Genomic DNA, 15,000 nt, shown 5'->3' with positions numbered 1-15,000 from the left:
CTAATTACTAATTCCGACTTCCTCCACTTGCACTCATCCCACATCTTCCACATAACACGTCCCAAATACATGAATAACGATCCCTCATACTACTCCACATGTGTGCGACATCACCCCCCCCCGGCCCCTCACCTCCCGTCCCCGGCCACCTATGTACACAGTGGACTCGACAACACTCCCCCACCCTTGTGACACATTCCAGAGCTCCTATAAGACAATTTTCGTGAATGCGCGTCACATGAAAGTTTCCGCCGTTTCGCCAGTGACCACCAGCCCCCCAAATAACCCCGACCTCGGAAATGATAATGAAATTCCCGAGGGAAGAGAAAACAAGGAAGGGGACCAGCCGAGCTTGACAATAAAGACTGTCATTTTTATTTCACGAAAAAAGGAGGACGCGAATTCTTATTTGCGTCTTCGTTATTCGAACTTACTATATCGGAAGTGAAATCGGCTGCAACCGATTGGGAGTTCTTTGTTGTTGTTGTTGTTGTTGTTGTTGTTGTTGTTGTTGTTGTTGTTGTTGTTGTTGTTGTTGTTGTTGTTGTTGTTGTTGTTGTTGTTGTTGTTGTTGTTGTTGTTGTTGTTGTTGTTGTTGTTGTTGTTGTTGTTGTTGTTGTTGTTGTTGTTGTTGTTGTTGTTGTTGTTTTGGGTCTCGTCTGCCCTCCGGCTCTGAACAGGGTCAAAGCAAACTGAAACGCGAAGTTGGGCAGCTTAGATCTTGCCCTCAAGATACAGAGGGTAATTGGCTCTGCCCAATTTAAAGGAAAAAAAGAAAATCCCCAGGAATTCGCCCTATCTATTCCTTTGCTTGTATCTTCGTGTGCCGGCTCCCGCATTCCTTGAGTTGTGGGTTCGAATCCCGCACGTCTCTCCAGTTCCTAGCAGTGATTCTTACTTGTCCCCAACATTCCACGCAAATGGGGTAAAGGTGACGGCTTCGGCTGCAGTTACGCGACTCCTGGCGTAGGCTCCTAAACGTCTTCGTCTTGTATATTTAATGCTGGCGCCGCAGATACCGGATCTCGTTATTTGCATCGCTCTCTTTGCTGCTTGATTGGATATGCAGACCAACTGTTTTTTCCCACGTAAAGAATTGAAGAAGAAAAAAAATGTTTTGGGGTTTCCTGCTGAATTACTTTGATATCTGCTATCTCACTGAGCATAATGGCTAAAATACCATGATCACAGCAATGATTATAGACCTTATAGCCATTTTTTTTTTTTTTTTTTTTTTTTTAATGGACTGGCCCACCCAGAGGCGGATATAAAACACACACAGTTCTCTCTATGGGGAACTTCTAGAATAACCTCAAGTATTCAGAACGAAAACTTCCAAAATCTAGGAAGTTCCGGATTCCAGAATCACTCTCTAATATAGGGATATATCATTTCCAAATTCTAGAGATTCCAGGTTGGGAGAAAACAGACCCAATACACACCCGCTCGAGTTTGAGCGCAGAGTAAAGAGTGTTATTCCGAGACGCAGCGAAGCCAATTTTGTTCTTCTTTTCGAGGTCTTCCAGGTCCACGTCTGCGTGTCACAAACATCACCTTCTTCAGGAGCCAGTCTCCGAAGGGAACCGACAAAGGGGGGCCGAGAGAATTACATGTCAACAGCGTCTGCAATTGCGAAGGTGCAAAACCCAATTACTCTGACTGACCTACATTTTCTTCTGGGGGGGGGGGGAGTTCTGTAAACTTCTGCGTCCCGTTTGGAGTGGACTCCAAGAAGGACGCGTTGTTATAGTGATGGGTGGAGACGAAGGCGATGATGACGGTAGTGGGGTGTAATTGTGTGGACGATAGGTGGAGAAAAGTATGGTTGTGTTGATTTCGAGGGAGCGTGGGGGGTTTGGGGGGGGAGCGAACGAGTAGAAAGACGACATAATGACAGGGTTGTGTAATTGGCTAGAGGCGTTAGACAAGAAAGCTCTGAGAAATACTGTCTGAGTGCATTTCTACGATGTTATGGTCTTTGGTCTCTGCGATGTGACGTCATGTCGACTTCATATACGAGACAAAAGACACTGCATTTACAATTTACACCCTCGTCATCCTTTATTCAAATGCAAGTTCCCATAAGAAGTAGATGATATTATTATCTGTATATTGTCTTACAATGAAAAGAATTTTTGTAAACTTCATTATATTAATACAAAATGGTCTAAGGATTATATTTGAATAAATTCAAAATGGGAGCCACTATTTTTGGTTTTCAATATTCTTAAAGCTGAGGATATTTACTTTTGTGCTGGTGTTTTTGAAACCAGGATTATCTCAATAAACTAAATATTTATCTAAATACATTCATTTGTAGAAAATAAGAATATTAATTAAAATCAAATCAGTGGGTTATTCTTACGTTACACGTGTACAATTTCATACGTTTATACACACACACACACACACACACACACACACACACACACACACACACACACACACACACACACACACACACACACACACACACACACACACACACACACACACACACACACACACACACACACACACACACACACACACACACATATATATATATATATATATATATACAAATACACACACGCACATACACGTACGCGCGCGCGCACGCAGACACGCACGCTCCAACATGAATGCGTACTTCCATCGAGAAGAGAAAGCTTCTTCGATCGAGCCCTGAGCTCACGGCATCATGGCTTACCAATCCAGTTTTCTTTGTGCTCAGGTCCCTTCCCCGTCGCCTGATCAGCACCACGCTCCAAGACCCAATCGCCCCCAAAGGCCTCCCCATATTTCCTTATACTTTAAGAAACCCTTCCGGTTTCCAACTAAGCCCCAAAATCGTCTTTACTTTAAGGGAATTGTGACCTTTATGGGTTTTGGTAAAATGGAGTTTTGGTGATCAGTATGGTGCTCAGTTTTTTGCATCACGGAAGTGTTCGATGAAGGACTCGGGGGTTCAAAGTTCGTCGTGCACGTTGTTGGGTGGCTACCATCCTTGCAACAGCGGGTACGGCCGAAGTAACCAGTACTGAGAGTAATCATGCAAATTACCCCGTTACCTGGGTGAGTTGCGTGATTTATTCACTGGCCAAAAAAATATGCACAGTCACCAGGTTTGTAAATATATATTTATATATACATATATATATACATATGTATTTATATATATATATATGTATATATATATATATATATATATATATATATGTGTGTGTGTGTGTGTCTGTGTGTCTGTGTGTGTGTGTGTGTGTGTGTGTGTGTGTGTGTGTGTGTGTGTGTGTGTGTGTGTGTGTGTGTGTGTGTATAAAGGTAAAACTTACGAGTGGAAAATCGAAATGTTAACATATGTGTTCTTGATTCCACACATGTTTTCCTAATTTCTTATATATATATATATATATACATATATATATATATGTATATATATATATACATATATATATATATATACATGCATGTACATATATATACATATACATATACATATACATATACATATACATATACATATACATATACATATACATATACATATACATATATATATACATATACATACACACATGTAAAACCATCAGGGAAAACAAAGCTGGTTTATGATCTTAGGAGTAAATCAAGAAGACTTACGCTATACAGAAGCTCCACCAGTTATTTATGCGAAACATTTTGAAACCGAGAGCGATGCTTTCTGGGAATTTGTAAACCCGCCCTATAAAGAAATTTCTTTTACCCATTGTGAACGGAAATATAAGAGAATCTAATTTGTGATCGCAAGCCAACGTGGTGTAGATGATTTTCACGGAATTGATGTTTAATGAATAAACTGCATTACAGGAACTTTCTTCTGTAATGTAATTGAACCTCTTTTGTATTTTTTTTTTTCAAAAGAGGTCAACGTCAATGGAGCAGATAGACATTCTTTTATTTTTAATTTTCTTCGTTAGTTGTTATGTAGTACACGAATTGTAAATTTAGTTTTTGTACATTTATGTGAGTGCCAGAACATATTTCATCTCTGCAGAAGAGTTTTCTGAGTTGAATAGAATCTGATGGAAACAAATTAAATAAAACTAGATTTAGAAACATTATACTTCTAAGCTTAGATGACTCCACTGAGCTTCTGACCAATCTAGAAGGGAATCTTGGTCCGTCTATGAAAAAAATGAAGTTATGATATTCAAAACTTAATCTGATCCTCCCTTGGCCATGAGTGACCCGTTCCACAGGACGAAACTAAGCTTAGATAGAAATCTACGAAAGTTATGTCAACGATTTGCATAGAAATAGCAGTAGCCCACTTGTCAGGCCTTGCATTGTCGACTTTCGAATATCTCCCTGGTTCCATTTTCTGTTTGTTTTTTCTGATCTTACGTTTTCTTTGCGAAGGGGGGTAGCTACCCTTGGGGTCACGACCCTTTCCCTCAGCTTTCAATGTTGTGGTCATCAACGCTTCCTCTTCAGTGGACCAAGTCCTAAGAATAAGACGACATCATGTTGAACTGATTCTGAGCTTTTGCAACATAGTCCTTCTGTTTCCACCCTCTCATGATGAGTGAAATTTTGACGCGAATGTGGCTACGTGTATATAGAGGGACGGTGTGTGTGTGTGTGTGTGTGTGTGTGTGTGTGTGTGTGTGTGTGTGTGTGTGTGTGTGTGTGTGTGTGTGTGTGTGTGTGTGTGTGTGCGTGCGTGTGTGTGTGTGTGTGTGTGCGTGCGTGTGCGTGTGTGTGTGTGTATGTGTGTGTGTGTGTGTGTGTGTGTGTGTGTGTGTGTGTGTGTGTGTGTGTGTGTGTGTGTGTGTGTGTGTGTGTGTGTGTGTGTGTGCGTGTCTGTGGCCGGACTTCAATGACGTAATGCAAGAAAAGAAATGAGCACAGGGAATGCCACGATGCCCCGTGCTATAGAGTAATGGATCGTAAAAGAGAATCATAAACACATTCTGTGTTACGAGGTTACTGTATCGTCCGGGGGCGATTTGCGGCCCTCCTCTGACCACGGGAATCATCTCCACTACCTCCTCCTCCTCCTCCTCCTCCTCCTCCTCCTCCTCCTCCTCCTCCTCCTCCTCCTCTTCCTCCTCCTCCTCCTCCTCCTCCTCCTCCTCCTCCTCCTCCTCCTCCTCCTCCTCCTCCTTCTCTCCTCCTCCTCCTCCTCCTCCTCCTCCTCCTCCTCCTCTTCCTCCTCCTCCTCCTCCTCCTCCTCCTCCTCCTCCCCTTTCTCCTCCTCACCACCTCCTCCGTCCTCCCACTCTCCTCCTCCTACCAATACTCCTACTTCCTCTTCTTCACTTTTAGCTCTTTAAGTTATGATTTCCGTCCATCCCTTTCTTCTTCTTCTTCTTCCTCCCTTCGTCCCTCCCTTTCTTCTTCTTCTTCTTCTTCCTCCCTTTCCCCCACCTCTCTCCTTCCTCTCTTTCTCTCTTCCTTGCTGCTTTCAACTCTTACTGCCTCCCTCCTTCATCTCCTCTGTCCTCCCTTCCTTTCGTCATTCCCTTCCTTTCTTTCCTTTTCTTCATATTTCCTTTCCTTTTCTCTCCCTCCCTTTCTCTTTTCCACTCTTCCTTCCTTTCCTTCCCTCTCCTTCCCATTCTCTCTTCCACTTCTCCACTCCTCCTCTCTTCCTCCCTTCTTCTCTACCTCTCTTCCTCTCTTCCTCTCTTCTTTTCTTCCTCTCCTTCTCTCCACCTCTCTTCATCTCTTCCTCTCTTCCTTTCTTCCTCTCCTTCTCTCCTCCTCTCCTCCTCTCGTCCTCTGACCACCCTTCCACTCATATATATATATATGTATATATATATATATATATATATATATATATATATATATATATATATATATATATATATATATATATATATAAATGGACGTAAACTGAGAGACACATAAGCACAAGACGTTTACGTGTACTTGCTTGTACTGCATTGAAGTAAACGTGTCTCTACTTCCATGTATGTGTTTGTGTGTGTGCTTGTGTTGACGTGTTTACCTGTGTGTGTGTGTGTGTGTGTGTGTGTATGTATGTGTGTGTGTGTGTGTGTGTGTGTGTGTGTGTGTGTGTGTGTGTGTGTGTGTGTGTGTGTGTGTGTGTGTGTGTGTCTTTGTGTGTGTGCTTGTTTATGCGTGTGTATGTCTGTGTTTGGATATGCATGTATGTTTCTTGTTATGTAGTTGCCCCCCGCCAGGCACACCATTGTGTACACATTGTGTACACATTATGTACACATTGTGTTTATAGTGTGTACACAAATACGTGCGACCGTGTGTGTCCATTTCTGTTTCACGGTGAACAATGCATGCGTACAAGTTTCAAGGGAATGGAGTCAGTCTGTTCATGGGGTCATTGCATACATAGTTTCGTCATATGCAAGTTTATTCATGAGTTTTGAATATATAAACACACACACACGCACGCACACACACACACACACACACACACACACACACACACACACACACACACACACACACACACACACACACACACACACACACACACACACACACACACACACACGACTCGTGGAGCAGTGGTAGAGTTTCCGCTCGCCTCTACGGAGGTCCAGGTTCGAATCCCGCCCAGGGCTGAAATGATTTCAGTATCGCTGTGCTGAGAGTCGTTACTCCAATTCTCGTTGGGTGTGTGTATGTGCGTGTAAGGTCACAGCATTACCCATAGATCGGTCATATATGAACTGTGAGCTCTCTTCGATCCCGAGTCTAACACGTGATTCAAGACCATGGTGAATCACTCACACACACACACACACACACACACACACACACACACACACACACACACACACACACACACACACACACACACACACACACACACGCACACACACACACATATGTATGTATACTGTATATATATATATATATATGCTTATGCATACTTGCACATATATAACATATACTTCCGCTTCGGTATTCGAACACAGACAATGTACACACATGTCCACGTGTCAGGCATCATGACCACATACCAGAGTAATAAGCACATGATAATCGCAGGCCCATTACAGCCATTAAAAATCGAAAATTGCATAATACGGACCATCTGCTGACACCGTTGCTATTAAACCCCTCCAGGTTTTTAATAACTGTGCATGTCTGTGTGTCCTGTCCCACACGCGAGCAGAAGCGTCTTCGCGTTCCACAAAGACGTCGAGAAGACAACGGCCGGAGCCACCTGATAATGACGCCGGCATCAAAGGCAATTTGTGGGAATACTAATAAAGAAATGTAGTGCTTATTGCCCCTTCCTCCCCCCCTCTCTGCATAAGGACTGTGATTATCGATGTTTTTGTCCCGCGTGATTGACGCTAATTTGTATTAAGTAGAGCAGTGAAATGTGAAATAGTATTCATGCATTTATACAGTACATATATATATATGTATATATATATATATATATATATATATATATATATATGTGTGTGTGTGTGTGTGTGTGTGTATGTACATATACATATACATATACATATACATATACATATATATATATGTATATATACATATATATACATATTCATATATATATATGCATATATACATATATATATATATATATATATATATGTGTGTGTGTGTGTGTGTGTGTGTGTGTGTGTGTGTGTGTGTGTATTCACTTGGTCTTTTTGGTGTGTTTGTATCACGTGTTCGACTCGTGATCGACAGCTATTTCCACACATATATAAACACACACACACACGCACACACACACACACACACACACACACACACACACACACACACACACACACACGCACACACACACACACACACATATAACACACACACACACACACACACACACACACACACACACACCACACACACACACACACACACACACACACACACACACACACACACACACACACACACACACACACACACACACACACACACACACACAGAACACACACACTGTCACATCGTATGGCATATTGATTGCATATATTTTAAGAACTCATACCTTAGGAACTTTAGTGGCACCCCAACGGCTCATAGTCACGCAGTATCCTCTTAGTACAATTGGAGAATAAAATCACTCAAAAGAATTTTGACAACTCTTATAACATCTATTCCTACGTTCTGCTGTCTTTTTAATATTTTCTGTAGTACTACATCGCCCTCTGCAATATTGTCTCCAAGGATAGAAACGCTAGTTAATGCGACGGTATAATGTGGATGTGAAGAGAATTATGAATGGATGAGGGTGTGTGTGTGTGTGTGTGTGTGTGTGTGTGTGTGTGTGTGTGTGTGTGTGTGTGTGTGTGTGTGTGTGTGTGTGTGTGTGTGTGTGTGTGTGTGTGTGTGTGTGTGTGTGTGTGTGTGTGTGTGTGTGCGTGTGTGCGTGCATAGATTTACGTAGATACATGCACTATACTCATCACAAACATATACGCTTTCCTGTGCTTATTCTATTACAGCAAATTCCCTCGAATATTACACACGAAACCCACTGAAACAAGTCTCATACTACTCCTCACCTCCTCCTCACCTCCTCCTCACCTCCTCCTCCCTCGTGCACTCCACTACTCCAGGTACTCTCCCTCCTCCTCCTCTTCCTCTTCCTCCACCTCCTCTTCCTCCTCCATCTCCTCCTCCTTCACTGACAAGTTGACCTACATCTTGGCGTCGTACATTGAGTTCGCTCTAATAGTGAACGACCCCCGGTGGGTTCTTCTTGTGCCAGTGAGGAGGAGCCTTTCTTGAACGTTCGGCCTCGAACGTTCGGCCTCGAACGTTCGGCCTTGAACGTTAGGCCTCGAATGTTCGGCCTCGAAGGCTCGGCCTCTAACATTCGGCCTCTAACGTTCGGCCTCGAACGTTCGATCTGGAACGTTCGGCCTCTGACGTTCAACCTCTAACGTTCGGCTTGAAACGTTCGGCCTCAAACGTTCGGCCTCTAATGTTCTGCCTTAAACGTTAGGCCTCGAACGTTCGGAATTGAACGTTAGGCTTCGAAGGCTCGGCCTCTAACGTTCGGCCTCGAAGGCTCGGCCTCTAACGTTCGTCCTCTAACGTTCGGCCTCGAACCTTGAGCGTACTCTGAAGGCCTAGCAAGGACGCCCTGTGACCAAGGGTTGATTGATGTATTTATCTGTTTATCTATATCGAACTGTACTCTTATCAATGTATATATGGCCTTGTATGTATACCTCTGTCTATGTCTGTCTATGTCTGTCTTTCTCTTTATATGTGACTGAATCATATATTAATTTTTCTACCTATTTATTCATTTGTTATTGTTATTCACATATTTTTTTTATTTTTATATATTTCTAATCGTTTCCTTATTCGTTTATCTATACACTTATCTATTCATTCGTCTAATCATTTATCTATTCATTTATTTATTTATTTGTTTATTTATTTACTTATCTATTATTTATTTATTTATTTATTTGTTTATTCGTTTATTTATCAATCTGTTTTTTGGATAGATTTGTACGTAGAACCATCAGTCTGTATAAAACAGTTATACCTTAGCCATAATCAAATATATACACAAAGTCCATTTAGCAAAAGGGTCGATACAGTCAGAATAAAATCTTTAAAGGGAGGATTAGAGCGTCACTACCTGTAGCGGATGTTGGGGTAACGACAGGTCGAGCCCTGCCGCCAGCGAGTTGTACTAAGGTCATGGTTCATTAAATTCCACAATACAAAGTCTTTTGTAAGGAGTACCATTTTAGCTCCCTGATTGGGGGAATTTGTGAAGTTTCATCTCACCCTAACCTAAGTAGTCTAACCTAACCTAACCTAACCTAATTAACCTAATCTACCTTACCTACCTAATCTACCTAACCTAACCCAACCTACCTAGCCTACCTAACCTATCTAACCTAATTAATCTAACCTACCTAACCTACCTAACCTACCTAACCTAACCTAACCTAACCTAACCTAACCTAACCTAACCTAACCTAACCTAACCTAACCTGACCTACTTAACCTGCCTAACCTAACCTACTTAACCTAACCTAATCTAACAAACCTACCTAACCTAACCTACCTAATCTAACCTACCTAACCTAACCTAACCTACCTAACCTACCTAACCTACCTAACCTACCCAACCTACCTAACCTACCTAACCTACCTAACCTACCTAACCTACCTAACCTACCTAACCTAACCTAACCTAACCTAACCTAACCTAACCTAACCTACCTAACCTACCTAACCTACCTAACCTACCTAACCTACCTAACCTACCTAACCTACCTAACCTACCTAACCTACCTAACCTACCTAACCTACCTAACCTAACTTACCTAGCCTACCTAACCTAACCTAACCTGCCTAACCTACCTAACCTAACTTAATCTAACCTAACCTAACCTGACCTACCTAACCTGCCTAACCTAACTTACCTAACCTAACCTAATCTAACAAACCTACCTAACCTAACCTACCTAACTTACCTAACCTACCTAACCTACCTAACCTACCTAACCTACCTAACCTACCTAACCTACCTAACCTACCTAACCTACCTAACCTACCTAACCTACCTAACCTACCTAACCTACCTAACCTACCTAACCTAACCTAACCTAACCTAACCTACTTAACCTAACTAACCTAACCTAAACTAAACTAACAAATTGCTGTGCGAGCGGGTGAGACAAAAATTCACAAATACCGAACAATCATCATCATAAACACAGGATCAGTGTTATTGTGGATCCCTTTGGAGTTAAATTGATTTCCGAAATGATCTGGCCTGACCCCGCAGAACACCAGTCACTAGTACAATATCATTGGGGTCATGTGATGCGTGTCTTTCCAAGTTCTTCTTATCGATACTTATCGATTAACTGAAGAGGACCGCAGAGGATGGTCGTAATATACAGACTTTTTTTTTTTTTTTTTTTAGATAGATAGATCGGGAACCAGATAAAAAAAAGTGCCACTCGGTTAAAAATGGGTTAATTTAGATCTGAATGAAATAGCCTGGTTTTAGCCAAAATAATGTTGTTACGTGCTAACTGACGCGAACGTGGTCAAGAAGGTACACAGCTTCTTGTGAAAAAGATTATATCTAAAAACGGGTCTCCATTACATATATTTACAACGATGTTATCTTTTTTTCCTGATGTCTACACCATTTCTCCATCGAATTGTTTTCATAATAATGTCGAGAATTTAGGTCGTCTAGTTCGCTTCTGGCTAAGTTGAGGAAATCGACAAATGAATTTCTTGAATGTCATCCAAGAAGAGCGTCAACGAGATGAAAAACCGATGTGGAATAAAAAAAAAAAAAAATCTAAGAAGAATTGTATTATTTAAAATCACGTTTGGTTTTCGTAAAAGTGTTTTTAGTTTTTCGTTGTTTAAGTTGATTGAGTTAGGATATAAGAACAACTATATGCTAAATATCGATATCAATGGAACAATGATTGATAATACATACATATATATATATATATATATATATATATATATATATGTATATATATATATTTATATATATATATATATATATATATATATATATATATATATATACATACTGTATATATATATGTGTATAAGATGAAACTATAATCCACTATCGGAGGAAAATGTTGAAGAGAATAAAAGATAGTGGTCGAAATATACAGCTATCTCTGTATCTCTGCTCTTATCTTCTCCAATAGTGGGTTGGAGTTTCATTCTATTCAAATGCTACTATATCATCTTACTCTAATACACACACACACACACACACACACACACACACACACACACACACACACACACACACACACATACATACACACGCATACATACACACATACATACGTGTACATATAACTTGTGACTACGCTCCACTGAAGTATAATGTAAACGTAAATACAACACGTATGGGCGTAATGTCAACACAGACTACATTGTGATTGAATGTCATGTCATCAAGACCAGATGTTTTCGATATCAGTTGTCAACAAAACTTCCACTCATCTTGGTTACAATAAATATTGAGGCCGCTACATCTGCGGACATCTAAATCTGACCCATCAGACATAAAAAGAGGTAGACACATCTTCGATTATGCCTCGGTGCCGTTTTGTGAATAAAGATAATTCTTACAATGAGTAAACTATTGTATATAGAAAATACTGAACATTCGACAACGACAACTTTATTTACATGTGATATATGATGAGTCAAATTCGAATGTTTTCTAGTATGGACCAATATCAATAATACTACATTGTACACAAGCATGAACTTAACCAGGCGATCCAGGATGACAGGATAATGTATCGAGTACGCTATCTGATGCCATGGTGCGTTTGACCAACAGAGCCACCTTTCTAAGGCCACGGTGTGTTTGGGTACAACGCTAACGGGGACGCACCTTGAGAGATGATGGATGGAACGTAAAGTTCTTCTCTAATATAAACAAAGCTGAGGACCGGCGGAGCCGAACGCGCGAGGAGAAAGCTGAACAGAAAGAGAAACCCAGGTGGCAAGTCGAGGTGGGGGGGGGGGAGACGTCGGGAGGGGCGGGGAGAGGCAAAGGGGGGCAAAGGGAGAGCTGGGAGAGCTGGGAGAGAGGTAAGATCTGATATGGAGAGGAGGATAATCATTGCAAAGATTCTGGAACCCATACCTGATAAGAACTTTGAAGTATGAAGAAAATTGGGAAGCTGTTTCCTTACTCAGCTTTCTTCTGGCAGTTAATCCAACTTCGCACAGATAGGAGGAATATATGTCTCCTTTATGCGTATGAATATATACGCATATATATATATATATATATATATATGTATATATATATATATATATGTGTGTGTGTGTGTGTGTAAAACGTGTGTGTGTGTGTGTATGCATACAATCGTGTACACATGTATAAGATTATTCACAAGTATGCAGCATTTCTATGTTTCCTTAATATATTCATCATTACGTATGGATGTCTGTATGTGCCATTGTTGAGGTTGTTCTGATTTTTTTAATTACTCGTACACTTAAGGTTATGACAGGTAAAGGAATATTGAAATTAATGTAATTTAGCCCAAATGATTCAATACTTTGTCGTATCATCGTACTATATCTCGGTCGAGACTCCTTAGTTTGAAACAGAAAAAAAATCTTTCTGAAAACACAAACCACAAAAGAAAAAAAGACAGCGATTTCTGGTTGTGAGTAGACAGGTGGAATAGACGGGTTGACGAAGGAAGAAAAAGAGGAACGAAGAAAGAAGCGAAAGAAGGAAGAAAGGAAAGAAGAAGAAGAAGAAAAAAAAACGTGTTAAGGTCATGGAAATAACCTGCACTCGAGCTTTCGTGTAACCTGAAGAAGTTGTCGCCAAGAAGAGTTTCATGAGTGAGGCCAACAGCCGTGGCGGGAAGGAGTAGATCATTTCCGGAGAGTCTGCCTTCGTCAAACTAACAAGACAAAACAAAAAAGTGGGGAAGGTTTTCGAGAACTCAAAGTAAAGGGAAGAAAGAGAAAAAGAAAGAGAAAAAGAAGGAGGAGGAGGAGGAGGAAAAAGAGGAGGAGGTGAAGGTGTGTGTATGTGTGTGGGGGGTGGAGGGTGATCAGGAGGGAGGAGGGAGGAGGTGGGGAGGGGAACGGGGAGTGGAGGGAGAGGGCTAGCCTACACGCATTGTGGACCACGCTATCGCCAGTTGCTCACGCGGCGTCGTTCTGCGCAAGTCGTTTCGCGCACCTGGGGGAAGAGTTGTTGCCCTGAGCGCAGCGTGAGGGTTGTGTACTAGTGTGTTCGTGTCGCGACGGTAAAGCGGACTGATTTCTGGGATTAATATCTTTACCATCATCCTGGTAACTCTGGTGTGTGTGTTGGATTCGGATCCATTTAGTGTGAATGTACGTTTAAAGTTTGGGAGACTTCAACGCCGGAAGAACGAATTGAGGTGAGTAAGCTGGACTTTATGTAGGGCAACCCAGTGCAACTTCTGGTATACACAAAAATGCAAAAATGGGACATATACGTTAACATATACACGCATATAAACACACGCATGCACATCAAATATTCTCTAACAAACTCAAACACACATTCATAGTCACTTCTTGTTTCTCATTTTCTTTCTCTTTTTCTTTGGTTCTTTTTCTCCTCTCCCTTTCTCTTTTTTGTGCGGTAATGTCCCTGATTCTTTCTCTTATTTCCTCTTTTATTCTCTCTCTCTCTTTCTCTCTCTCTCTCTCTCTCTCTCTCTCTCTCTCTCTCTCTCTCTCTCTCTCTCTCTCTCTCTCTCACACACACACACACACTCACACTCACACACACACACACACACACACACACACACACACACACACACACACACACACACACACACACACACACACACACACACACACACACACACACACACACACACACACACACACACACACACACACACACACACACACACACACACACAAACACACACACACACTCGTTACCTGTATTTACCTAAATGCATAAACATATATACTTTCATAAATACTTACATGAGCTCATCCATGTATCCATTCATCTATCCATCCATACATCCAAAGGTACATACATCCACCCATGCATACATTGGCCCATACATGTATCCATCCATACATTCATCTACCCATACATACATACATACATACATACATACATACATACATACATACATACATACATACATACATACATACATACATACATACATACATATTGTACATACATACATCCACACATGCATACATACATACATACATACATACATACATACATACATACATACATACATACATACATACATACATACATACATACATTTATACACATACATACATACATACATACATACATACATACATACACACACACACATACATACATACATATACATATACATACATACATACATGTATACATACATACACACATACATACATACATACATACATACATACATACATACATACATACATACATACATACATACATACATACATGCATACATACACACATACATACAAGTGCATTCATTCCACTTAATCTCTCGAGCCATT

At 41.0% G+C, this 15,000-nt stretch overlaps 1 protein-coding gene across 1 annotated transcript in view; it reads left to right on the top strand.

Annotated features, from left to right (window-relative positions):
* Positions 1-13,651: 13,651 nt before the first annotated feature.
* The window catches only part of dyl (transmembrane protein dusky-like), an 83,645-nt gene continuing 82,296 nt past the window's right edge, over positions 13,652-15,000 (top strand). The window contains exon 1 of the mRNA XM_076187714.1: positions 13,652-13,874. The gene's annotated coding sequence lies outside the window, so the exon portion shown is untranslated. The remainder of the gene's footprint in view (positions 13,875-15,000) is intronic.

Source organism: Oratosquilla oratoria, chromosome 7 (genome assembly GCF_046742065.1).
Source record: "Oratosquilla oratoria isolate Oo_2021 chromosome 7, ASM4674206v1, whole genome shotgun sequence".
Classification (NCBI taxonomy): Eukaryota; Metazoa; Arthropoda; class Malacostraca; order Stomatopoda; family Squillidae; genus Oratosquilla; species Oratosquilla oratoria.
Note: the sequence above shows the minus strand (reverse complement) of the source record. Positions and strands in the feature narration are given on the sequence as shown.